We start from the raw sequence: 25,161 nt of genomic DNA, 5'->3' as shown, positions 1-25,161 counted from the left end.
CCTAGTATCAAAGATTAGAATGGTGAAACATGATTTGTTTGTAGATGAAATATAAAGTGGAATTCAGGTGTCATCTCTTACAGTTTATTCAAGGGAAAATTTTCATGTTATTAACTTCAAATCTAAGGCAACACTGTGAGAGATGACACATCCACATTGTCAGGGCTTCAAACTTAATTGTCTGGTGTTACTGATATGTATTGAGATGATTATTTTTGCATGGGACCTTGATATAAGTGCCAAAATGCAAATGAGTCAGTATAATTAAGGCATATAATTTAAGGTCCTGAACTTGTGCCAGTGTTACAGTAGGAGATTTTCCTCTGTTTGCGAGAAATATGCCTTATGGTCTATTGCAATCTACTTACAGAAGCTATAGGACCTATAACAACTCAGCTTGGGTAATCCTCCCTTGGCATTGGTGAAATGCTGTCAAAGAGAGCATTGAAATAACATGTAAAATTGTGTAAACCTAGGTGCAGACCAACAAAGTAATCATAATAGGTTAAGAATGAAAAATACCGTCAAGGACACTATGTGCTCACATTCGGTTTGAATTGGTCCATTCAAGAAATATTTAAACCAGAAAAACAAGAATGACAAAAGCAAATAAGGTCTCCAACTTAGGTACTGGAGGTCATCTTTAGGAACATGCATATCAACTTCTATAGCAATGGGAGAAGCAGATCCTAAATACATAAGCAAATGTCAACAACAAAAAACAGAGAAGGCTTGATAAAAAAAGAAAAGGTGGGAGTGGGCAAAAATGCACAAGGGATCTGGTAAAAAAGTAATGGTGCATCATCGATCTTCTAGACCCTACCTCCTCCTGAATATCAAATGTTCCACCCCTTGGTATTACATAAGACCAAATGACAGGAAGTACATTTACAACCTTGGAGATTTTTAATTAATGCCATGAGTGTTATCATTCTAATGTAAACAGCACTTAAGTTAGTTACAGATAGTGAAATGCCTTCCACTGTGGGCGGTGATTACAACATCTGGAATTATCCTGGATCCAAATTTCTCATCAGTTCTTGTATGTCTTACATAGAAAAGTTGCAAAATTGGTCCAAAATGAAAAAAATCACCTCAGCTTTGTTTTCTGGATCAAATTTTCCTACAAATTGGTACCAAATATGAAAAAATATGTTCACAGCCTTCAAAATTGTTCACAGCTCAAATTGTCTCACAACATATCCTGGGTTGGTGTAGGACATTTAAGGTCACAAACTGAGAAAAGTACCTAAAATATACAAATTTTGGGGTTTCCCAACACTTTGAGCAGAAAATTTATCTAATAACATCTTTCGGGACTTTATACCAAATTACAAAGCTATCAAACAAGGGACTTTATACCAAATTACAAAGCTATCAAACAAGTAATTTTGAGATAAAGTTTTCTTGACCAAAAATGACAATATTGTCTTAAAAATACAATTTTTTATATTTCAGGACAATTTCCACATATCTAACTATTGTCATCTCTGTACGTCTGTGTACCAGATATGAAAGCTGTCTGTCCAGTGGTTTTAAAAAGGAAATACTGTCTAAGATTTTTTGACCAAAAATGACAAAATTGCACAAAAATAGTAATTTTCCCAATTTGTCATAATTTCAACAAATTAGAACCCTTGCAAAGAGACAACCCAAATTTGAGAGCCATTTGGCTGGCGGTTTCACAGAAGAAAAATTTTTACTGAAAATGAGAAAAATCACAAAAAAATTCAGCAAAAATACAAAATTAAGGATATCTGCACAATATTCATAAAACTGTATAAGGTTCACCTAAGGTACTTGCACACAAATTTTCAAAGCAATCAAAAAAGCGGTTCTTGAGTTATTAATTCTTAACCATTTTCACATTTTGTAAGCTCATTTGCATAATTTTGGCAATGCAGACTTCATTTGAACAAAATCCCATCTATAGCCCAGGATGCATCCACACACCAAATACCACACTGAAACGTGCAGCGGTTTGCGTGTTTTGATGTTGACGGACATACTGTACGTACATACATACATACATACACACATACATACAGACGCCATCAACTTCAGCCTATACGATAAACTCACATTGGTAAAACCAAATGTGAGCTAAAAAGGCTTGTATCATAGTTGAAAGACACTGGAAATGTTTTTAAACAGGTTTCATCTGGAGTTGTATAGATATTCTGTATGAATACATTTTCAGTATTTGGGGAAAAAAGCTGGTTCTATGAGAGGAACATGTATGTGCACACATGTATTCTTGATCTGGCACTAACAGCTGGATTCCATATCTATTGCTATAATGATAGGAAGGAGGGTCTTACATATTTTTGACATTTACGTCTATGCTGATCACAAGTCGGAGTTGAGCACAGATGAATCCGTTTTAGCCCAGCTAAAACATACATTGAAGCTGTTATCCAATGTGAAGCAGCATCTGTGTCATCCAACAGGTTGTTAAAAACGTTTACCACTTTTTCTTTGTCCTGAAATGGCAGATGAGAATTTTGATTTTAGAATGAAATACAGCAATTTTAGAGCAAAATACAGCAATGTTAGAGCATCCCTAACACACAGTGACACTTTCAAAGTACTGTAATAAGTGATTTTATTGACTGTGTGACCAAACGGCAAAAGTCACCTTAAATGACAAAAGATTCATCACATTCTGATTGCATAAACAGTAATTGAGTGAAGACTTTTTTAAAAATTGTACTTTAATATGACAGACTTGACTACATAAACTTGCAGATTCCATAATAACGATGATGGTCACTTCCAGGAACTGGTGTAAAAAATATCACATCTGAAACAATATGTATTAATGTTAATTATTAAATTGTATACAAATGTGATGGCAATGTTACAATATTTGTAATTTTGGAAAAGTTCAGACTATGGCCACTGATATTGATATCTTAAATTGGAATGACTCCATGAAGGGTCAACATTGTGTCACTTACCATCATTGCTGTCATGATAGCGTTTTATCAAGAAGTGATCCTCCTACAACTTGGTGATGTCCTTACAGTGTATACCATGATAACTTATCTGGTATTTAAATTGGTATCATAGAAGAGTGGACTTCGTAGAGTGACTTTAGCCTGGCCAGACAAATCTGCCATTGTCATAGTTCTTCATAGCACTGTTTCACCTGACCGTATGTGTCCTTTTCATATCCTGAATTGAAATAATGTTGGGGAAAAACGTTAATAACTTACAGGACAAGCCTAAATGGCTAAATTAGTTACATAGAAAATTTGTATGTTGATTTAATATGAAAATAACAGGACATGTTTTTACTAGTTTGTTTATTGTATGTGCCTTTTTCAAATATTAAAGCATGCAGGAAAAGAATCACAAACGCTGTTAACAAATACTGTATTATATTAAGTTAGGCTGGAATGCCAGACAGTTGTATATGAATATAGTTACTGCAAAAAATGAAATTAAACAACAATAAATCGTATAGGCCAGTATGACCAAAAATTTGTCATACATAAACACACACCTGCATGTAGACACAAATGTGAAGTAGGGACCGTGATTGAAGAGAGTATGTTGAGTGACATTGCGAAGCAAGTCTTCAAAATACCATCAATTGAACAGAAATTCTAATAATTCAACAGAACCATGAAACTACAAAAGCAATCAGTTTGATGGCAATATACCTAAAAGTCACATACAACTAGTCAAAAAAAATTGTAAAATATAACAAGTATAAAGAGGTTGCAAACAGTTAAGTATGAGGACGTTATGAGTTGGAAGGCAGTTCTAATTGAGAATATACTTACATATAATGCCCAGATGTTGTGTATGTGTTTTTTTCCAAACACATGTACCAAGGTAGAAATGCCAGGTGTGTATGGCTATCTCCTGAGTGCTGTAACCAGTGGGTGCTGTCCAATTTTGTAGTGGGATGTTGACAAGAATTGAGCAGACGCCCAATTCTGCATCCTCGTTAATCAACAAGTCACCAGTACATGTGAATATCTTTGGACCAAATACCAGTATATAGCCGGCGCTCAATCTGAGAAGGTTCAGATCATTGGGCGCCGAGATCAACAGATGACCATAGTAGCGTCTGTGGCATCAGTGACCACAGCGCGATTGTGTTACCACTTCATTAAAATGTAATCAATGTTGTGTGCAAAGTCACCTTGAGGAATAATCATTTCCAGGATGCCCTTTTTGCACCTCTATGATCATTCCCAATTTTACGTAGTTCACAAAATTTATACACCTGTTCACATGTATATAAATAATAATAATAATAATAATAATATAATAACAATAATAATAAAATAACAACAAAAATTTATTTCCATAGGGTCTAATCCACATCAATCAGTGATAAGAGACTTTTAAAATACACTTTTTAAAAATGTAACAGTACAAAAGACAGTTTTAGAAGTATATAAAACAGAATTATAGTGTATAAAAAAAATTTAACATTTTCAGTAGTTACTGACATGTACAATTTGTCCCGGCAGGTCAAACAACCATAAACACTTCCTTTTCTATCTTTTGCCTGTATTTCATTGACATACGTTACGTCTCCTCATGTGCACACTACAAAATCACGGGTAATATATCTCTATGGTAATACGCAGTAACACTACAAAGCATACTTGATTATGATTTTTCCCTATTATAATCACTGGAGATTGAATTCATACGGAAGGAGTAACTCTTAGAACGGTCTGGCAAATGCATGCAAATATATTATTCATCTTTCTACCAGGCGCCATAGACAAACCACAGAAATAACTATGACTTGGGAGAAAGAGTATTAATTTGTCTGCTGGCAACATTTCATTTCTATTTATATAATTAATATGACATTTCAACAATATCATTCTCAGTATATTTTGACTAGTTGAAGAGTTTCCTGTAAGGTTACCAACATGGCCGTGAATAATAAGGAGGTCTTTGCAATAAATGACTGGATTTGCTTTAATTAGTGCATTCATAGTATGTTGGCTTCTTTAGTATTTTGTTCATTTGGTTGATCAGCTGGTATAACTGCATATACTCCTTTGTGGTCTGACCAGGAATTTTCTATTGTACCAGATGTAATGTTTGACTGATTAGCAAAAATCAGATCTAAAGCTGAATGGTTATCAGTGGTCTCTTCAGTTATTAGTTGCTGGCATTTAAAGGTTGTCATCATAAAGTTAAGGAAAGTAGCATTAGTGTCAGAAAAGATATCAAAGTTAAAATCACCTGTGATAATAAGTGGTATTGTTGTTTTCTTCCAGCCATGTTGATTATTACCTCATCTACTGTAGCACCTTGAGATTTGTGAATTGTTTTTGCAGCAGACTGTTTCAGTGGGAATTGAATTCTCATCACTGAGACATGTTTCTGGTATCTAATAACAGGAAACTGACGTTTGATATCAAATACTGGCGTCCACTCTTTGTTCATATTACCTTGACATAAGTGTCTGTATTTTCGTCTCCTTAAAAGACCAATGTGTTTGTCATCAAACTCAACCCATATTACACTTGATCTGTTGTTGGATGTATTTGTCATTCTGTGGTCTATTTTGTGCACTATACAACTAGCGCCATTGGTCATGCCATCTTCAACATCAATATTAGCAGTGATATCATATCTGAGTCCGATAGCTATAGGTGCTTCTGATAACAAACCGCATGTTTTGGACGAATCTTTGGGGATCGTTTTCAGGATCTGTGCTTTTATTTTTTGTGACACGTCACCTACAACTGTATCCATTGCAGGGAGCATTTTCAAATACCTCAGTGTTATGTGCTAGTACCTTTTCATTGGTAGTGTACAAATGGAGAGCTGATTTATTGTATGTTCGATTACTTGGATGAACAGAATGTTGCTCCAACTCAGCTATATCTTGATTTGTGTGATTTCCTTCTCTGAGTCGATTGAGAAATTGTGCAAAGTGTAAATCATCCTTTTGTCTCATGATTTCAGTTAGTTCATGCATAGTGAAATATTCCTGCCATAAGTTTGTTGCTAGTGGTCCATACTCTCTTGTTAAGTCACTGAATATCCAGCCATCCATGACAGGCTTTAGTTGATACAAGTCACCAACAGTTATCAATGAAACACCGCCAAATAATAGATTGTTGCCTTTAATTTGTTGAAGGCGCAAATTAATGAAATTGAAGAGTTGATGTCCAACCATGCTTATTTCATCTATGATAACAACTGATAGATTTCGATATTTAGCTCTTAGTGTGTTCAGTTGGTCGCTGTCTAGTGGTTTGTATTTGTAACCTTGATTCGCTGGTACTTTGAATGCTGAGTGTATTGTACGTGCTTCCATCGATATTATAGGCTGCTTTTCCTGTGGGTGCACACAACAACAATCTACAGTCATTAGGATTCTCTCCAGCAGTTGAACACAGATATCGATGTAAAGCTTGATAATTGCTTTTATTACAACAGATTTTCCTGTACCAGCACCCCCTGTGATAAATATATGTAAAGGATCTTTGTTCGTCTTGACGGATTTTAGGACATGATGGAATATTTCTTTCTGCTTTAAGGGGTAGACCCACCTTCCTTGAGTGATTTTGGTCATTTTTGTTTTATGGTAAATTTTGAATCTGTCTAATATGGCCTTTGAGTGGATGATAAGTTTGAAACCATAACATACTCGGAAATGAGTTAGATTTTAACAAAAATTAACATTGTAGGCGCAGTTCGCGTGCCGTGTTTTTTCTTATGTCTTAACGGTTTCCAGATTAGTCAAGGCTATCTCAAGAGCGTAAGTAGATTACATTAATTCCGTCCGGAGGAGTGCGCATGCGTCAGTCTTCTTCCCAGCTGCCGGCAGGAAGTATATCGCGGCTACTGAACATGCTGACGGTAGCCGTCGATTACAAAAGCATGGTGCACAAAAGCGAAATTATCAAGCATATGGCCGGGAATGAGAGAACAGTTAAAATTGTTAGAGTTACAGTCAGGCTTAAAACTCCAGTTTCCAATGCGTTGAAAAGGTGTAAACTGGAAATGGTCGCAAGCGAGGACTGCATGTAACGCAGACGCTTACTCATTCAACAAGTTGCCTGTCCCGTTTTTCTAGAGGGTCTATGACTAAACTGAGCTTCGAAAAACTTGTGATACATCTTGCGCACAACAGAGAGGCTGCTCGTTGTTGTTTACGTTATTTTTACCTCGCTTTCCTATTACACGTATTTAATAAAACTGTTCCCGTATAAAACAAATAACGGCCGAAAATCCAAATAGTAGGTCTTTGTCTTTACATTTTTGCCAAATAAAGTCCAGCACTCAAAATTAATCGCCGCCGAAAACCAAAACGTACATTTGTGTCCGCTAACAAATGACGTGGACTCAATGCAAAGTATAGTCTGACATTCAAAACTGACCCCGCCCCAATCAAACTAGGCAACTCCGAAAATCCAAAATTACGTCTTTTTCTGATAACAGTTTACATGTTTGTCTGCACCTAATGAAGTCCGACATTCAAAATTGATCCCGCTCCGAACTAATTGCGACTGATGATAAAATGTCAGATGATTTTTTACGTCTGCAAATGCCCAGTGATATCCGGCAACCAAAACTGTTACCGGCCCCGCTTACGTTACGGTTTACACGTAAAGCATGCAATGAAGATTACGTTCCTGTACGTCACCACAAGTTTTCTATATTTTTTGTGAAAATGGTTGCGACGTCTTTTTGTTTCGACAGTTGGGCGAGCAACATTCCTCTCAGTAGAAATTAGAAATATGGCAATAGTTCGAAATTTTATAACGAGAAAATCGCGCCGGTGTCTGCTCTGCCCGGTTTGGAAACGTAAGCCTATTGTTCTGTAAATTCTATGCGGGCACAGAGGGAACGTGATGCGGATAACGCACGTACAGTTATGCTATATTACATTAAAATGATGCTGTGATTTGTTTTTAATCTGTACCGGAGCTAATCATATAGCAGACATAATTTGTCTCGATCAACTGAACTTTTATTTGGCGGACTGCTCATGAAGTGACTCCAAGTCCAGGGTCGAAATCAATCTCGATTGAAAAGTATGCGATATTTCACAGCACAAATTCATGTCGGTATAGCTTTAAAATCTTTGCGATTGAATTGTTATAGGTAATTATAAACTTCTGCGGTAAATTTAAAGAAACCAAAATTGAAAATGATAGAATAATTTCCATGAACTTGAAAAAATTAAACAACCATGAACGTGCTTTGTTCGAATCAGCAACTACTTTCTCCTGGGATAAACTCAATCACGCTGAAAAACAGCATGCTGCTGGCCTGTCTATCGTCGTTATTATGCCACCGGAGAACGACGAATGCTCGTTTCCACATATCAGCCAACGCGTTATTCAACTGTTTGACTGAAGTTTCACGCATTTCATTACTTGTACGAAACTCGACCGTCGCGATTTTAGAATGACGCATTCAATTTAATATCAGCGTGGTCAGAGATTCACATCTGTTTTAGGTACTCGCCTCCATGGTACTCGCGAAGCCGAAACAAGTCGCTTTTAGAATTGTTCAAGTTTCGTGTCAGTATCGATTTATTTCAGCTTTCCGCCAACTTTTTATCTTGCTATTAGGAAATCGTTTTAGATACCAGATATTGTCAGGTGTTATATTTAGTTTAGCCTAACGATGGGTTCTAACCTGGCACAACACAAAGTTAGCCCGGCACTGGTGCTTCTGAGGTCGGAAACCGCGTTCATGTAGCTGTCCGTTTTTAGCTCCTTGCTATGTTCAAGGCGGACTGTGGTCGTACTTCAACATGTAGTACGGAACCACAGTCCCTCCACAAGGACCGTGACGGAACGTATTAAAAGCTAACGTACGCAACACGGCGTCTGAATGAACTCCGTCTTTGTCGGTATGTACCACATTGTAAATTCATTGTCACGTGTCTCTCTCCGGGCAGGAAGCTGAAAACGCGGTGACGATTGCGCAACCAAAAGAGAGAAAAACACAATGTCATCGGACTTGGCATGCAAAATCACATAATTTTTACGAAGAATATACGCAGCCAGCCATTTCTTCGCTTGATAATCAAATTTTAACTGGTACACTACAGTGCACAGTTAATACGCTAGTTTGTATTTAGCAAGAAGATTATCCCCAGATTTAGCTCGGAATGACAGTTGTGTAAATAAAGCCTAACGCTTACGCCGCGAACTGGCCGTTTCAGTGTTCATTTTCTTCCAATTTCACGTCATGTATCATTTCATTCATACCACAAATTCAGACAATTGTGTAAAAAGTCCTGTACTTCATTATGGGCTGGGAATTTCCACCGAAAATGTGAGCGAACCGGAATTTTAGCTGACTTTGTGCGACTCCAAGGGTCGCATACACATTTCTGCGATTTACTCCGTTCCGTTTTTGGCAATGTATCGCAACTTCTGGAGAGTGTAACTTGGCGCCACGTTGACGGATTAGCCTCATCTTTGCACAGGTTGTAGTTAGTGACTGTTTCTACAAAACCGTGTCTCAGAATTCCGATAATGTTCCAGAAACAAAAGATATCGTGACAAACGTGGACAAAAGCCGTTAATTTATTCAGAATCCACCACTTCTCACTTTCAAGGCTAATTGTGCAAAAACAAAGAGGAGTATCAAAAATCCAAGACACGGTTTTTTACACACCTTACCCTGCTATCGATTGCAGTAAACGGCTCACCAATGGCCATCACCCTCTCGTACTTACACTTTTTTAAGTGAAAAAACTCAAAAACACAAATTTTTGAGCAAAACAAACACACGCAAACAGATTTTGAAATATTCTGACAATTTTTATAATCTTCAATTGTCAAGCTACCCAAACATATACTACATGTCGGGTTAAAGATTCATTTTAATGGTGAAAAATCAGGTTAAAGATAAGTGTCTGCGAATGTGGGTCTCCCCTTAAGTTTAAAGATCTCACCAGTGCATAATATTGGTCATCAGGGATACGCCCAGGTACAGTATTTTTGTCATCATTGATTGTATAGGTAGTCCTTAGACCAACATCAATACCTATATCATATATGGCATGTTCAGGTTTGTCAGGATCAAAGTATATGTATATGTGTTCACTTGGCGTGGAACCTGTCTGTAAGTCATCATTTTCTGTCTGCTGTGCATTTGGTGCAATCTGGTTAAATGCATCAGTATCATCGACATCACACTGTTCAGCAGCTTGCTTTGCTTGTTCCAACTCTTTTGTATAGTGTTCATAATCTACTGCATTATTTGCAATAATATGCTTACTAAGTTCATAGGCATCTTGAAATGTGTCACAGTCACACAGTAAATCTACAGTTTCATTTCTCCATGGCATGTACAGTAATAATTTCTCTCGACAGTAATTTTCATTGTCAACTCTGTTATTGTAGTTGACACAGCGTATTACACGAGGAGTTTTCAGTTCTTGTATGGTAATTCCATTTCTGAGATTGATATTTATCTTGGATTTATCCGGTGTGATATTTGTTGCCATTTCAGAGTCTGATTCACTGAGAATATCTGGATTGTCATCATTGACATCTGGTGAGTGACTTGTGCTATTTTTTGGATATTTTACTTTTAGTTTGGATGCATAATCTGCAAGGCACCAATTTTCCAATGCTTTTGGTCTTCTAGCATAACGTTTGATAAGATTATCACTTTCTATGTCAGTGGAATCACCAGGTGTGTTTTCAAGGGCAGCTTTACTTTTCAGTAGAAATGTTCTTTCATGTGGAGGTGATGTATTAATGAATAAAACCTGTCTTGTTGTGGCTTTAGTTGGTGGCATTTGTAGTATAATGTAAGCAGCCTCCTGTGCACTGATTTCAACATTGTTAAAGAATTTATTGCCAATGTGTCTGACTTGTGCCTTGAGTTCCATATTACCTCGTCTGGCTTCTTTGCATGCTTGGTCAAGTATGCACTCATACCTCCTTGTGACTTACTTATGTATGATACAATGTACATCGCACATGCATATGGATCTAACACAAACTGAAGATCATGATTGGCACCCCATGCTGGTAATAATGGTTTCATGTAAGCATTGACATGCAAGTCACAAGGGTCTCGTTTAAGGAATATTGTGACTCTTTGTAGAGAACTACGGATAGCTAGAATGTATTCTTCATAACTAATATGTAATTCACTGGACAAAAAGTTGGCAAATGTTACAGATTTTCCTTCTTTCATATCATCTAGTTTTTCTTAGATGTTGTCATAAATTTCTTTGTATTTTTTTTTTGTCAACTGTATCATCATTATCTAATGGTGTGAGAATCATTGTCTCTGACATTGGAGGCATTGGATAGCCAAAACGACATATGGGTTTACCTTTTTCTCTGCATGATTTTGAGTGTTTATGAGTTTGCAGGTTAAGTAGTTCACTTATTTCAGCTGGTACATTGGAAGAACATGACACATATTTGTCAATGAAAGTGATCACTTCTGCAGGTGTGTTTTGTTGATAGTTTGGTGCATTCTCAATCCACATCAACATATGAATATGTGGAGAACCTCTTTGTTGGAATTCAACTCTGTAGAAGTAATCAGTAAGTTTGCCTATTGGTTCATGTGGACTTTTGAGAATAGTGTATGAATACATTTATTCTGTGGTCAAAGAATCGAGCACAAGTGACGGGTCTGATTGCAGTAACCTTGCCTTTGTAGCCCAATCCATTGCTTTCAATTCATCATCAGTATAGTGTTTACCATCAACAAGGCGGCCTAGTATGCGGTGAAGGTCAATCCATCTAGTATCAGCACTTGAGAGGGAACAGAACCATGTCGGTAAACCAAGTTGTCTGATCATAGCAAAGACATCCTTCTTCCTTTTTTCCAAGTAAGGTGGTGAATTACGCAAATCTCTGAATATATATAAAAACCGTCATCAAGTCTGAGTAGTTCTGTTACTTTATCAGGGTTTAATAGGTCAGCAACTTTGTAATTTTACCCTCAGTTTTACAACGCCGTAGTGCAAGGTGTACTTTATCATGTATTTGTTTCAACTGCAATTTCTTCAGTTTAAAAAATATATTTGGTACACAATTAGCAACGCGTCTGTCCACATTACGAACTTCCCATTTACATATGTCACTGTAATATACAGGAGAGTTATTTTCTGTATCAATGAGTCGACGTTGTCCACAGAATATATTAGAGATATTAGTATCATCAAGTAAAGTATCCATATTAGCAACAGCACCCTCTTTAGGTTCAACCTCACTGAATGTATCACTACCGGTAGAATCAGTGTCAGAATCAGATTCAACTGACGGTTGGGATGCACTGTCTGTATTATCAATGAAGGCTGCCATGTCAGTATCTGTATTATCACTGATTTTCTGGAACCATGAATCATCTGAATTTGGTATAGGATACTATTTTCCATAAGCCACACTAATGCCTGCATCACTTTGTTGGGTCTGATATTTTCAGTAAATTCGCATCGTGTATATGATAACTTTCGTTTTAGCTTGACTGGTATAGTTGCACATTCATTAAGCATTCTTGGTAGCATATTGATGGTAGGGTTTATATCTGTTGGGATATTCACAACAGGACCAGATAATGATCTTTGACCTCCACGGGGCAAATTGCACAAATGCATGAAAGGAATTCTCAAAGCTATTAAGCGTTCCTCTAATTGGTGTAAATGTAATTCTGATGGTATATTGGGAAAATTCGTTCTATTAGCTATAGACAGTTTTGGGACTTTGCCTGCAGATATAGATCTATAGCATGTAGTACAAACCCATTCTGTATTGTTGACAGAGATATAGCCAGTCAGGTATTGAGATGCATTGGCAGAATGTGTGGCTAATTTGGCAGCTTGAATTACAGACTTTCTGAACCATGTTTGATGACATGATGAACAGACATAAATGGGTCCTTGAGATGTATGTTTCTGGAAACTATCAATGCAGTCTTGCAATAATTCACCATGACGGTTGTCTGGCAAGCTTGTATTCAGTTTAGTAATTTCTGAACAGTCCATTGCTCCAATACTGCTTTCAATTACATATCTTTCTTTGTTTTTTAGGGACCGTCTCAGATTGTCGCAGAAGTTCAAGAAACGAAATTTCTTCGTTTAGATCAAAACCCCCTCCCCCTAAACGAAACTTCAAAAGTGCGAAATGTTCATGTCTGCCTGAGAGTACAATGTTGCATTTTGCTATAGCTACTAAAGACGTATTCCCCTTGCCACATTACAATTAAAGTAAACGATCAGATTTGAGTACTAACAGGGCATTTTACCGCATAAAAGTTTCATTTTATTTTACTTTCCCTTTTTGCATCTCTTGTGCTGTTGTTTGTCTTTGTGAACACGCAATTTGTACTTGGTAGGGGCGGTAAATAAGCGAAAAAATTTGACAAGGGGGCCCAGGCATGTTCAATCTTATTAAAACGACTATGACCAGGTGCATAACAAGTGAGAATAAAGACATCTAGTAGTTAGAGCAGACGCTTATAAATAGCACATTTTAAAAAATGATACTTTTTGTCTTTGTATAATTTGATGAATGAAATGTTTAGGATACAATGTTCCTATCGGTAAATTGTGTTTGGGGCACAAACGAGATGGAAACAGTTACAAATTTGTTGGCACGAGTGTGCAGTTTTTCTTTAATTTAAAATAAACACACGAAAACTTGTGATCACAAATAAAAGTGCGAAAGTGAAGTTCACTAATTGAATGGAGGTCAAACCCCCTCCCCCCCTAAACGAATAAATTCACTTTTTGAACTTCTGCGACAATCTGAGACGGTCCCTTAAGCGCTTTATGTCTTGTGCTTTTCGTTTCAAATGTTTCTCTTTCTGTTGGAAAACACCACTCTGCCTTTGGGAGCTTTTATAACTTTGTTGCTGCTGTCTCTCAGTGTTTTTATATTTAGTACATTTGCGAAGAGATCTCATGGAGATTTTGGTCTTTAATTTCTCTTTTAGTCTAAATGTGGGATTCTTTCGCAAATTTTGAATGTATATTTTATGCCTCTCCTTTTCTGGCTGTCTGAAGTTAGGATTTTGACGCAAGTATTTCATCTGTGAGCGCAATTTCAGTTTCTCTTTCTCTTTGAACACTGGATTTTGTCGAAGTTCAGTTATGTATGACTGTAATTTTTGTTTTTCATTCTCTTTGAACACTGGATTTTGTCGGAGTTTTGTTATATGTGACCGTAGTTTCAGTTTCTCTCTCTCTTTGAATTCTGGATTTTGTTGAAGTTCAGTTAGGTGTGACCGTAATTTTTTTCTTTCTTTCTCTTTGAACACTTGATTTTGTCTTAGCGCTTTCTTTTGTACTTGTTGTTGACAATGTTCTTTGTGTTTGAATTGAGGATTTAGTCTCTGTTGTTGCATATGCAATTTCAACTGAACTTTTTCAGTCTTTCTAAAATCTTGGTTTTGCCTCTTCAGAGCTTTCCTTAATTTATCTTTTTCACGTTCACCAGCCAAAATGAGTGGTTTTGTCTTCTTTTCTGTTTATATTCTCTTGCATACTGTTTACTTGAAACCTTTTTAGGTACAGATGACACAGTACTGTTCACATTACCTTTATAGCTGTCTAACCTCTGAGCATTCTTTTTAGAAGATAGTTGTTGTGTCTGGAAATTAAAATAATTAACCATAAGTTCCTCATGTCTGTCATGTTGCTGTCGAGCCTGATGTGTTGAATTATTAGCATGAATGATCACTTCTTGAAGCTCATGCGCTGTCATTTTATTCAAATTCAAATTATCAAACAAAGAATACAAATAATTAATTAGAGCATATTGTGTGTCAAAGAATATTACAATACTTGAGCCATCAATGTGTTGAAAGCCATGTGAATTACGGCTATGTGAATCAAATATACAATATTTACCACTGTGGTGTTTGGAAAGAGCCATACAATAGCCACCTGTCATCAACAACAAAGTGTTACTAGAATTGAAAGCTTTGGTAATGGCGTCCTTGAAATGTAAACAGTCTGGTACATCTATATCTCTGAAATGATCTAACAACCCAAAATACTGCTTGCGTTTCTCTATATTGTACTGCAAAGACTTCATGTGTACAATATTTGGTAATTCGTTAAACATTAAAATGTCTGAATGAAATTCATTGCTGGCCTGCAGGTAACTGACTGTTTCTCTGTATAAACTGTCACCATTATGTAAAATGCAATTCAAGTCCTCAGATGTTAATAAATGCTTGTCTTGAGATACACATAAGTATACGAGGGCATTACAAGTGCATTGTTTACCTCTTGAAGATTCATGAAAAACAGGACTTCCTTGATGAATACTAGCTTGGATAACATGGCCTATAGTGTAACTTTCCCATTCAAGCTTCTGACAGTTGCTTTTCTGAGTCTGAATAGTTTTACTTTGCAGTAAAAAAGGATCTGTAGGCAGTATACTACTGTTGGACTGTATTTGTGCACTGTTTTGTGGTACATGACATTTTTTGCTGTAATGGTTGCTTATGGATGGTTCACTTATGAATAGGTTGCTTGAGTGTAAGTTGCTTAAGGTACTTTCATATAGAATACTATCGTATGGTAGCAAACTCTTATTGTATCGATCACTGTCGACAGATATATCACATGGTATGGGTGTTTTGCCTCACTGGAACCACCCAAACCAGAATTGTCAGCTGACGTATGCCGATTATCAGCATGGCTCCTGCCAGCACCAGGCTGTAAAAGAAACAAAAAAATGCATTTAGTTTAACAAGCATATTATTCAAGTGTCATATTCATGCTATTTTCATATCATCTTGATTTACTTAATTTTCATGTGATTTATACAGAGTACATTTGTATCAATAAAATGTATGTACATTAGTAGCACGATAAAAAACTTCAAAAAACAAGTATTTGAAACATAAAATTTGTATGTGTAAGGGGGGCAGCTTACCAATGTTTTTTTAATAACAATTGAAATGTTACCTAGTAACTGGATAATGTAACTCATCTTCAAGTAACATTCATTGGCAGAAATTTGATTTTTGCTAATTTCACATTTCACATTATTTTTGTTATCTGGCCAAGAATTCAGAGAACAGCCATGCTTCCCATCAATATTTGTACTTACCCTGACTTATCAGTTTCATAAAATTTGATGAAACTTAATTTCAACTAATAATTTATCTAATTGAATTTTTAGTTGTCTGATCAAGTGAACACTTGTTCACTACCTGTGGCTGCGTTATTCCTCAGTGACCATGTTTACATCAAAGCAATGTGGTGTTGAAAACAAAAAATATAGGCAACAAAGTACCACACATAGGAGCCTTTTACTTTCCAAAGCATCCACAAGCCCACATATAATTATCGCAACATATCAATAACCACTGCATGGCCTTGCATTCTGGTAATTTTCCATGGTCTTTGGTAAATAAATATTAACCGTGCATCCTTTTGTGCTAATATTGCCAATAACTCTGCTGAAATTGTTTACTTAATGCATAAGGTGTCTACTGAGGCTGAACAATCATATAATTGAATTATGGTGGTAAGCTTACACAAACATACCAGGATGTTGAGACACACAGACTAATTAAATGTAAAAGCACTAACACCAGACTAGACTACACGATGATCTAGCCTTTAAGCCTACTTGATTGCTCACCCGTTAGCAGAATTTTGTACACACTTACTTGTTGTTTCACAACTGATTTTCGCCAATATTTCTTCTTTGGCATGCTGTATTTTCAACCTATGTATTAAAAACAAAATATAATTTTCAAAACTATTTACAGACTGGTAGAGATAAAGTATATTTTTTTTAAAAACTCATAAATTAGTTATGCTAACTCAACGTCAATAGGGAATATTTTTAATTGATACCCAAGCATCCTACAATTCAATTTTTTTTTTGAATAAAAGAGGTGTGCATAAATAACAATTCAAAACACCCTGAAAGAAAATATTGTGCAACACATTGCATCATAATTGTTGTTGTGTAGTCAACCAGAAGTCCTCACAAACATGATACAATAAAACAGCAAGAGAAGAAACAATAAAACAAATCTTTTTGTTTGTAGATACCCTTTTAATTCACATCATCTCTCCCAAGAGGATAAGATTTAAATAAAGAGTCACATTAAAAAATTTAAAAGGGTTCGAAATTCCCCGGTATCTCTGTGCTAACAGATTGGTATACCAGGGTTGGTCCTTGTGCAACTATATACATCTTGTACTACTTGAAGTCGTAGCCCACATGGGCAACTGTTTTTTTTAGACAATGAAACGTCAAATTTGATATATTTTTTTTCATTGCTACCTACTACACACTACCGGTAAGGGAAAAATACTGTCTTTGTTATAACAAGAACTTAGCACAAATATGATAATGAAATTAAGCAAGCAAGCTTATTTACAACCAATGAACCATGAGCCAACTTGAACTTGAAGTTGAGTTGAAAACGAAACAGGTCACATGTACCATGCATGTACCTACTACTACAACTGCCACGCAACTAACACTGTACTCTCCGACATTAACTGATATAACCATAGACTCTCGATATGATATAACCCACTCACACACCTACAAATTATGAACCTTTAATTGTACGAACTGATGCCACAGACTAATGCCACAGTACACCTACGTTCTAATTAACTGATACCCGATCGACTTCACACGACCGACACGAGTCGATATTAAACGAAAACGCATTTACCGTTTTAGGTTCGTCCTTTTGAAATGCACTGTATACAAAAGCCCATCCTACAGCGCGGCCCATTCAGATATATTCACGGGGATCGCCACGTGCGGCGATGACACTTGAAACCGAAGTGGCAAGGAAAATCGTCCCAAGGCAAAGTTGATTTTTATCTCGACGAAGTGGAAAACAAGATTAGAATACTGGTCTGTTTTAGTCGTTGTCGACTTTCGTTTCTCTCTCAATGACCCGCTCAAACTACATTTACTTCCGCATTCATTGCAGCTGGTGCATGCTTTCTCAAACACCCTAGTCTCGCGAGAGTTATGACGTCACGTGTATACTAGTACAGTATGCTCAAGGCAGTCTCATGTGAAAATGACGATTGACTGTAACGTTGCCTACCTACAAACGCGATGCATGCACATTGCGGCCGTGGCCCACGCAGCGGCGAAATCGAATCGTCATGCACGACAGTTGTTGCTGGTCTCGATCAATTTCTTCCTATTTCGGCGGAAATTGCTCAGTTGAGGAAGGGTTCAAACTGCGTAACGTTGAACGTCAAGTGAAAAAAGCCTCACTAGAACAGCACGCAAACACGCAAGCTCATTTAGAAACGGCTTTTCTGTCTTTTGTATGCGGTATAGCTCTGCATGGCAGGGCTGTGTGTTACCGGCGTTATACGGCCTCCCACCACAGTCCTGCAGACTGATATATAAAAAACCGCTGGTCCTCCTGCAGAAAATACGGCGGACAGTTTCTCCGCGAAAACAGCCGATTTTGAATCAAAAACTTGCATCGATCTTCGTTTTCGAGCACACCCGCCTCGGCAAAGTACATGATGTGCCCAGCGTATTATTAAATACAGAACACGTCTTTCAAAGTCCACACAGTTTGGCGTATATAGTACCGCGGAACATCTCAGGAACAGACTGTTTGAAACCTCTACTTTCACTATAGGGAAAAAGTCCGTGACTAGAGCGAGAAACTGACACTTTCTCGCAATCGGTGAGAATCTGTTCTTATTCTCACCGCTGTTGGTGAGAAAATTTTAATCTCCACTGGAGATTGGTGAGAATGCACTCCTTGGCGAGAATCAAGTGTGAGAACAAATTCTCACAGGTGAGAATGGAAATTCTCACTAAGTACAGCGAGAATTGAAATTCACTGGCGAGAATCATCAAGACTCGCCGTTCAGAGTCTTTATGATTCTCGCCAATGAACGGCGAGTCTTGATGATTCTCGCCAGTGAATTTCAATTCTCGCTGTACTTGGTGAGAATTTCCATTCTCACCGGTGAGAATTTGTTCTCACACTTGATTCTCGCCAAGGAGTGCATTTCTCACCAATCTCCAGTGGAGATTAAAATTTTCTCACCAACAGCGGTGAGAATAAGAACAGATTCTCACCGATTGCGAGAAAGCGTCAGTTTCTCGCTCTAGTCACGCACTTTTTCCCTATAGTGTTTAAACAATACACGTGTATGTGTTCAACCGAGTTGTTTGTTTAAGAAAGGTTTTGCTGTTGTTTCAGCGGTTCGAACAGACATCAACGCTTGGCATGGGCCGAACCGCCGTATAATATCGATGAACCACACAGTCCGTAAACTCAGCTCCGTGCACTGTAGCTGAACGGATGAAGATCGACAACTGGCCATGCTGTTTCAAATTCATATCAAAATGCATGCTACGCAACACTCTATATCTCAAAGTAACCTCACAACATGTAATCCCCATTGTCACTTCAGAATATTTTGACTCGGCAATGCCATTCTCAACAATTTCACAAACGCTAAAGTTCAAGTACACGTGCACACACTACAATCCACTATACACAACTTCTCCATGTAAAAATATGCATAAATATAATAGACCATACATTTTAAAACAGGTATTGATAGACATAGAGAATAGCTTACCTTCTGACTCGTGAAGTGCACCCAAAAATCTTGCAAAACGCAGGAAATAATCCGAAGTCCAGAGTAGTAGCAAGTTCAAGCTTCAACTTTTCTTTACGCACAATGGCATGTCGAATTGCGTCACAATTTGGCTATTACATCAATTGATACTATTCCCTAATTACACGTCTCTCTTCAGCGTGCAACAACAGGGTGCTACACTATAACCGTAACTGCAATGACGCGTTGAAATAGGTGGAGCTGGCTCTGCAGCAGTGACGCAGTTGAAAATAAATTGACCTTGAACATTGACTTTAAATGCGTGTTAAAAAAAAAGTCTACAATAAAACAACCAAAACATCACCATTCAAATACATACAAAATGCATGGATAATCCATAGTAATGTGGACACCAAGTTTTAAGATTCTCAAACAAATATTTTTGAAGAACAAAGATATTCAACCTAAAAATGAAAAAAAATTCTTAAAAATATAAAATTAATAATATCCCTCTAAAATTAACAGTTTTTTAAAGGATTGACGCTACCTACCTACACACAAAATATCGACACATTCTGCCCGGTGGTTACCGAGTTGCAGCATCTTCACCAATTTTCACTTTTTTGTACCTCATTTGAATATTTTTGACACATACATCTTCATTTGAACAAATTCACATCTCCAACCTAGGATGCCTCTAATTACCAAATATGAAGACATATTGTCTTGTAGTCTTTGTGTTTTTGATCGGGACGGACTAACAGACATACATACATACTTACATACACAGACGCCATTTTGCCACCTTATACGAATACCTCCCATTTGCATATATACACATATGCATATATGGGAGCGTAAAAATCACGTTTGTACTGAAACAAAATTTGAATATACAGAATACAAATTGGGACTTTGATTCAACTTTTCAACAATAACCATTCAGATTGTACATATTTACGGTGTGTTGGCAAATTAAAAGTAGGCATTTCACTGTGGTGCTTTGGGCACATGACTTCTTTTACAGCTAAGAGAGAAAAATGAAAAAAGTTGCAAAGCAGATGTTGCTATGAAAGCAAGCTTTTGTAATTGCAGTGAGAGTGTGAAATAAGTTTAAAAGTCATGGGAATTTCCAAATGTTGAATTTACTTGAAAAATAATGTATCAACTTCAGATTTATGATTATTACCAAAATATAGCATGCGAGTTTTACATAAAAAATTTCACACTATTGAATATTATGCAAGTATATAATTTACCGTAAGTATTGTTCTCCAATAATAGGAGACAGTATCCATAATTCAAATAATGGTGAAGATCAGATAAATATGGTGTTCATAAGAATAGAAAATAGCGTCAAGGACACTGAAGCTCCTCAAGTGTGAGGCCAGTTGCTTGAAGTAGTTGGTTGTTGGTAAGCAGTAATTGACTTGGAGGCATGGTGTTGGCATATGGGATACACAAGATTTGTGTTAGATACGTTTAACTGTGTATACGGCATGATTCGGCTCATTAATATAAGTTTCATACATTAACACCAATCTGTCCTAATGGAGTAGCTGGCAGTTTACTATCAGCAACTAGTAAAGTGAGTAAGCAAAATTTACTGCATTGGCAGGTGAGCCAACGTAATTTCACTGTCAGCACTCTAGTGAAAATTGCTTCATTGTGTTTTTCAACATTTACAATTGTAGTATACAAGTGAATTGCATTTTCACATTGATCTGCTTGACCAGAAAATTCATCAGCCTTTTGCTGAAGTAGGTTTATATCTTCTTGTGTATATTGGCCAACTCTGAGATGATTAAGTAATTCTGCAAAATGTTTATCATCTTTCTGTCGCATAATATCTGTCAGTTCATGCTCTGTAAAGTACTCTTTCCAGAGGTTTATTGATAAAGGGCCATATCCCTGGTATAGATCTTTAAAAATCCATCCATCCATGACAGGTTTGAGTTGCAACATATCACCTACAGAGACTATTGACACACCAACAAATATCTTATTAGTCCCCACGGACACCGTCCGGGGGGACTTATAGGTTTGGTCATGTCCGTGCGTGCGTCCGTTCACGCAGATATCTCAGAGATGCCTGGAGCAATTTTGTTCAAACTTGGTACAAGGATTATTATCTATGCCATACATATATGCATGTCGATTTGTTTTACGATCTGATCCAATATGGCCGTCTGGTGGCCATTTTCTTTCCTGTATTTGATGTCGGTGTGTACATTCATGCAAATTTCTCAGTGATATGCTAAAAGCGATTCCATTCAAATTTGGTACATAGATTACTCTATATGTTATACATATGCACATTGATTTTCGTTTTGATCCGGTCTAAAATGGCTGCCTGGCGGCCATTTTGTTTCCTATATTTGACGACTGTGCGTTCATTCACGTAAATTTCTCAGCGATGCTGGGCGCGATTGCATTGAAAGTTGGTACATATATTTATCCCTATCACCCTATATGCATGCCAATTTTTGTAATGATTCGATAAAAAATGGCTGTCACTCTGATCTCAGCCTAGCAAATTTACATGCATTTGCATAAAATCTTTTCAAATGAACAGCGCCCCCACATATTAGCCCGTAGTCATTAAGTTTTTTTCCCAGATACAGAAAATCTCTCTTTTCCAGTTTAAAACACCATTGGAAGGATTATTTTCGTTCCGAAACTGACAAATTACCGGTAAGTTGCCGTTTCTGTTGTATTTCACGCGATTATTTGTTCACATAATTAGGTCATATGCATTCCGACTGGTGTGTCCGAGTGGACTTTCTCGAATTTTCCGAGATTTTCAACACTGCCATGCTTCAATGTGCTGGATTCAGAAAGTTTAAAATTGACATGGATTGTTCAGTTATTTATTATTTTCTCGAAATATGTGTATTTTAAGACTGCTCAAGATCTGGGAATGCTTAGACTAAGTATGGCTTATTTAAATCATCGTAAACCACGCGCCTCTTAACGGCAACAGCTCAGCGCTACCCGTCAAGAGACTGTGGTTGATTACGCTAAGATTTGCGAGGAATGGGGCATCACATATATGTGTACTGACCAAGTGTTAAGGAACAGTTCGTGACCCCATTTCAGCCTCTTTCACGGACTGTACCATTCAGTAAAGCATCATTGAGGAGGGAGAGAGACGGAGGCATCCCATACGATATTAAGGTAACACTCTCACAGTTCTTGCTTTCACGAGATATTTGTCACTAAGACAGTGTGCTGTATCCACCCTAAATCTTTAAATTGTGATTGTTATTGACCGACTTCAATACTTTTGGTATATTTCATATTACAAACGGAGAAAAGTGACACGTACCCCAGGCTCTAGACTAAGGTGTACCATTTTGTGTGACTAATGACCAATTTATTTAGGATTTTCAAATCATGTTTAGACACAAAACAACCACAGAATCACCAAACCCAAGTGCATACATTTATTTTACCAGATCAACAACATATTTACACTCTAATCAACTTATACAGTTCACACCTTTTGTCTAAAATGTACCAGCTTGGTCCTTGGTCACATTTTCTGTGTGACTAAGGACCAAGGGGGGATTTTCAAATAATATTTAGACACAAAACAACCACAGAATCACCAAAACCAAGTGCATACATTTATTTTACCAGATCAACAACATATTTACACTCTAATCAACTCATACAGTTTACACCTTTTGTCTAAAATGTACCAGCTTGGTCCTTGGTCACATTTTTTTGTGACAAATAAGAACCAAGTGGGGATTTTCATGGGATTTTCATATCCTTTGAAAATACAAAACAACCACTGAATCACCAAAACCAAGTGCATACATTTATTTACCAGATCAACAACATATTTACACTCTAATCAACTCATACAATTCACACCTTTTTTTCTAAAATGTACCATCCTGGTCCTTGGTCACATTTTTTGTGACTAAGGACCAAGTGGGGATTTTCATATCATTTGAAAATACAAAACAATCACAGAATCACCAAAACCAAGTGCATACATTTATTTTACCAGATCAACAACATATTTACACTCTAATCAACTCATGCAGTTCACACCTTTTGTCTTAAATGTACCAGCTTGGTCCTTGGTCACATTTTTTGTGACTAAGGACCAAGTGGGGATTTTCAAATAATATTTAGACACAAAATAATCACAGAATCACCAAACCCAAGCGCAAACATTTCTTTTACCAGTTCAACAACATATTTACACTCTAATCAACTCATGCATTTCTCACCTTTTGTCTAAATGTACCATCCTGGTCCTTGGTCACATTTTTTTGTGTTTAAGGACAAGTGAGGAGTTTCAAAACATATGAAAACACAAAACAACCACAGAATCACCAAAACGAAGTGCATACATTTATTTCACCAGATCAACAACACATTTGCCAATTTTGTTTTTGTTATAATTTGTCTTTTGATAACAGATTATTCAAATGTGGAAATTCCATAAAGCAGTGGAGGCACACAATCCTAATAAGTTCAATTTTTGTCACCCAAATTGGAAACTCAAGAGATTATTGAAGAAAACAACTGTTCGTGCTCATCCAAAGGGAGCTGCCAAAAATATACAGCAAGTACGTGTAAGTTGAAAAGTTACTTATATCACTAACACACATGCTGTTGATAGTTCTAAATCTTTGCATCAGAATCTTAGTCTCCACAGACAAAGCCTTGGGACATAAATTGCACTCTGCCCATCCACAGGTGCATAGCCACGGGTATATTGATGTCCCAGTTCAACAATCAAGATATCTGCAGATGATATGATAGACAGAGTGAAATGATCAAAATATTGTCAGCCCCAAGCTATTTCTGATTATATTCTGAATATATTTGCCGAAAAGAAATTGTTTTGCCATATAATATTATATTCTGAATATATTTGCCAAAAAGAAATTGTTTTGTCATATAATATTATATTATAATTAGCTCCCATATATGCATATTATGTATATATGCAAATGGGAGGTATTCGTATAAGGTTGAAAAATGTCGTCTGTATGTATGTGTGTATGTATGTATGTATGTATGTATGTATGTGTGTATGTATGTACCGTATGTATGTCCGTCCACATCAAAAAGTCCTAAACCGTAGCACCTACTGTCTTAGTATTTGGTGTACAGGTGCACCCAGGGGTGGAGATGTGAATTTGTTCAAATGAACAAATCAGTGCCAAAAATATGCAAATGAGGGGAAAAAAAGGAAAAATCCTGCAAATGGCTAAAACTCAGTAAGCATTGGTCAGATTTGGTTGAAACTTGGTATGCAGATTTCTTTAGGTATTCTAAATTATGTGTGCAAAAATTGGGATGAAATTTTCATGTTTGTATTTTTAGGGTATTTTTTCCGTTTTTAGTAAAAAATGTTGTTCTCTGGTATCGCTCGTCTGATTGCTATGAAACTTTATATTCATGTTCCTCAGGATGGCCTCAGTCATGCTTGTACAAATTGTATTGATATTGTCATATTTGTAATTTTGGGGCAATTTTCCCAATTTTTGATAAAAATTTTTTTATCCAAAAACTACTGATTTAATAGCTTTGATATTTGGTATACAGGTATCTAAGATTAATCTCAATATAATGCATTGAAGGTATGTTGAAACTGGCCATTTTTTTTATTT

At 36.8% G+C, this 25,161-nt stretch overlaps 1 long non-coding RNA gene across 1 annotated transcript; it reads right to left on the bottom strand.

The window, feature by feature from the left end:
* Positions 1-14,665: 14,665 nt before the first annotated feature.
* LOC139145921 (uncharacterized) lies at positions 14,666-19,673 on the bottom strand. The gene is made up of 3 exons (XR_011555050.1): positions 19,544-19,673; positions 16,587-16,673; positions 14,666-15,652 (listed from the first exon to the last, which is right to left on the bottom strand). It is a non-coding gene; the product is annotated as an uncharacterized lncRNA (long non-coding RNA).
* Between the last annotated feature and the right edge of the window lie 5,488 nt (positions 19,674-25,161).

This window comes from Ptychodera flava, chromosome 12 (assembly GCF_041260155.1).
Source record: "Ptychodera flava strain L36383 chromosome 12, AS_Pfla_20210202, whole genome shotgun sequence".
Classification (NCBI taxonomy): Eukaryota; Metazoa; Hemichordata; class Enteropneusta; family Ptychoderidae; genus Ptychodera; species Ptychodera flava.
Note: the sequence above shows the minus strand (reverse complement) of the source record. Positions and strands in the feature narration are given on the sequence as shown.